Here is a 4,037-nt window from a genome sequence, read left to right as displayed (position 1 = left end):
AGCACCCATCAGCTGACTGCTTGCTCCCCTTGGGAATTACGCAATTTATGCTGCCAATGACCCAGCAACCAACTGCCAGTTCCCTCTCAATTGCGCAATTTTGACAGCGAGGCTCCCGGCTAGTTCCTCCCAAAAACTGCGCAATTTCTGCCTGTTGATCCCCCTTGCATCCTGACTTGTTCCTCCAGAAAATTGTGCAAATTTTGCCTTCCAGCCCTGCTGCTCGATCATTCAGAAAACTGCACAAATCCTAACTACCTTGCCTTCCTGCAGCCCGGACTGCCCCTCCCAAAATTTGCGAAAAAATTGCCTTCCAACTGAGCCGGACCTTGTGGACAGTCACTGTCGACTTGGATTGCCCGTCTTCATCTCTCATTGACTCTTGCGCAGTTTTCATCAGTAATGCCTAGATCCATCATCCTGCTTCGCAACCTTGCTACCTCTCCTGGTCACCTGCATCCGAAATGATCATGTGTCATGGTAGACTAGGAGGTTTCTTGGATTTGAATTTGTCTCGTCGTGAGTGACTACAGGCATAGGTACATTAACAAACATGGCACGACAATGAAAGGGATGAACGAAGGGAGCACATGCAGAAGGACAGGTTCACCAACAGACGAACAAATGATGCATGCGAAGAGATGTGCTCATGAACGGATGATCATGAAAAGATGTGTTCGTGGACGGAGGGACGAGCAAACATGCAAGATGTGCTCACGGATGGACGAACATGCACCTTTCACGAACAGATGATCCTGTCAAGCCTTCCAACATGTAAACAAGGAACAACGTACCAAAGCATCATCAAGCGAACCAAATACCATCGAAAACTCCGCACACTTTGCCATGCGAAGGTGAAGTTGTGCTACACCATGAAGACATCCATCTCCTAGTAGCACTATAGCTCGACATGCACTCCAACAGCAGAATGAATGTACAAGCATTGTCACGTCGAGTCATGTCATGAGTCATTTCGCCCACATCTCTACTATGGGCTATGTTGTCAATCAATGTAATTTAACGTGGAAGTCCAAGAGACCCACTTCTTGTACAAAGAGTCATGCAAAGTTGAAAAGTCATGGAATTCAAACAGTCATGAGGGTAGTCAAACAGCCACAAGGGTCAGTTTCACCCTTGGCTATAAATACCCCTCATTTGTACATGCAAAGGACTTTTCACCTCAGCTCCTCTCACATAGCCAAGAGAGTTTGTAATCTTTTCTTTGAGGAGTAAGTAGTGGCTCCAACGCCCCACTCACGGGGTTAGTGATGTATGGTGTAACGATGTGTCTTGGAACTTCCACTTAATTCAGAAGCCTGCTAATAGGCCAGCACGTTTTCACACATGTACTGTAACCATTGTAAGACTAATCTTGAACACTTGTAATGCATGTTGCTTTAACTTGTGTTGAACACTTGAACTATTTCACTTGTTGTAATACATAATATGTTAATGGAAATATGTTGTATATGTTGTTAACGCTGTCTCGCCCATGGTGGCTATATCCCTAGACATCATACAAACCTTTCACATAAAGCTTGTTGTAACAATCGTTGCACTTGTTCGGACTCATTCGTTGAGTGTTGTATGTGTTATCTTACCTTGTGTGTTGTCACTGTCACATCCGTGTGGACTGCTCCTCCAGAAGTTGCATACATCATGTTGTGTTATGTGTTCCTAGCCGAGTTGGGACTTTATCCCAACCAACATGGGACTCACTCTCACCCTCTCCCCTTACAGTGAAAGAACCATTGACACAAGTACACTAGTATTCACCAGGCACACGAACCTCACTTCTTGAAGGCAAAGCAAACCACTCTCTTGTGCTGACAAGCAAGAGTTGAGCCAAATCCTTAAGACAATGGAAACCGGGCCATCATACCAAATGGGACTCCTACACCAAATGATGTGAGGTCTAGTTGGGTCTTCATACCAGGATGATCCCCTGAATGTTGGTGGGTCTAGCGCTGTCAACATACCCAAACACAATCTTCAAAATACCTCATCATGTTGTCCTCATCATGGTCTTCAATGATGTCTCCACGATGTCTTCAATGAGTTGCTCAACAAAAATCTTCACCAACTAGCCTGCTTCAATAAGAGTTCAAGGGTTATTCAACGATGTTGCTGGTCTAGAGGATGTCCTTCAACTGCCTTCAAGTGTCCTCCAAAATAGGTCTTCAATGAATTCTTTCAACAACTTTTAATACAAATGCCTCAATGTATTCTCCAAGGTCTGCAAAATTATTTTCCCAAAAGTATGTTCACAAAGGCGAGGTTTTTCTCATAAAAGGACTACTCCAAAAGATGCTTCTAGTTTTGTTTCACAAGATGTCATTGTTGTCCAAAGAGATACTGCAGTCAATGAATAGTCCAAGCACTGCAATCACCAATGAATAGCATGATGTATACAGGGGTATGCACCAATGTTTGCAATCATCAAGGATAGCACACTATATTAGTGAGCACCGGACAGTTCATAAAGGAAATCTCCACACACCATATTGTCCACTTTGTCCACACTGTCACACTATCTTAATGAACAATGTATTATAGCCAAGAGTATTACCTCACTGAAAAGTACACTTCACTGCTTGAAGGTGTAATAGTCTGAAAATTTATATAAGAACACAGTCCAAATATGTCACTAAAACATAGCCACTATAAATTGTATCTGAGGCTAGTATAGGAGGATGCACACACAGTCTAAGCCTGCTAAACAATGTTCTATCCATCGTGTAGTAAATATATTAGTATATTACTGCTACAGCAACCAATATACAAAACCGAGTCCTAAAAATTTATCTGATGTCATATTCCTTCACTGTACCCTTATCTCGTTATTCTTTTGTGTTCTAAATTCTTTATTTTCAGTGCTAGAAAAAGGAGGTCTGAGCTCCTATATATACCCTTCTTCAAGAACTTGAACGGTCATGTCTAATAGAGGCAGGCCAAAATGAATTGACATGTTCAGGTCGGCTTACTGACTAGAAATTATACTCTTAATTTGAGAAATTAAAAACTTTCAAACCACTTGGATTTTCGGGCCAAGTAATACCTCGTTGGAAAGGCAAAATTGTGCTCTTCAAGATGGTGTAGGTCTCATGGTGAGATTCTACCTCTAAGGTGGAGAAAAGGACTTTTTTAATGTGACTGGTCATTAATTGGTGCAGAAATGCAGGACAGTTATATTCTTCATGGATGGCTTCATTTTGTTACACTTCTTCATCAAAGCTCATCGGCTCATAAATGTCATCAATAGCATCATATGCAGCATGTAGTCTTTCATCATCATCGTATAGTCTTCCATTATCAATTGTATGTCATAGTGATGCAGTGATATGTCATAGGTTCCTCTGTAGTCTTCCAATCATGTTCATCAAGTGTGGTCCACATATGTCATCAAGGTCATCAAGGACTTCTAGATCATCAGGGGCATGATTTACACTTCTTGTCTTATACATGATTGAGAAAGAGTTATAGTCATCCTCTGGCATCTTCAAGAATATTTTCCATCTCGGTTTTTGGCTTGTTTGGGCTTGACCCAAGTTCGGAGTTAATTAGCCAAACAAATCCCTGTACTACTGGCCCTTTCAGCAACAGTCCACGGAGCATGGACTGAGGTCTCAACCGAAGTAGTATGGGAGGGGTGTTGGAACCAGGTTTTCGTGTCCTTGAGATGTCTGAGGGTCTGGTTCGATCCAACTATCCGTCCCTGCGCACAGACTGCTTCATGCACTTCCCTGGCCTTTGCGCCCCGATATACTTGCCTTCATGTAGCCCTAACCAGGGGCTGTGGGGCTTCCCCGCTGCTAGAGTAGCGCTCTATGCTATTCCCCTAAGTCGCACCCGATATCTTACTTATCTTCCTATACCAGTTAATTATCTTCGCGCAAATGGGTGTCTTACGTTATGTTTATTTATACAACACATTCATATCAGTCGCGCAGTAAATAAACAGTACACTTGCAATTTATACCCAAATCATACATTAAACAGGAAAAGATACACAGAAATATAGTAAACTTCTCTTTATT

This window comes from Pinus tabuliformis, chromosome 6 (assembly GCF_031772625.1).
Source record: "Pinus tabuliformis cultivar Carrire ecotype Pingquan chromosome 6, CPIR1, whole genome shotgun sequence".
NCBI classification, from domain to species: Eukaryota; Viridiplantae; Streptophyta; class Pinopsida; order Pinales; family Pinaceae; genus Pinus; species Pinus tabuliformis.
Note: the sequence above shows the minus strand (reverse complement) of the source record.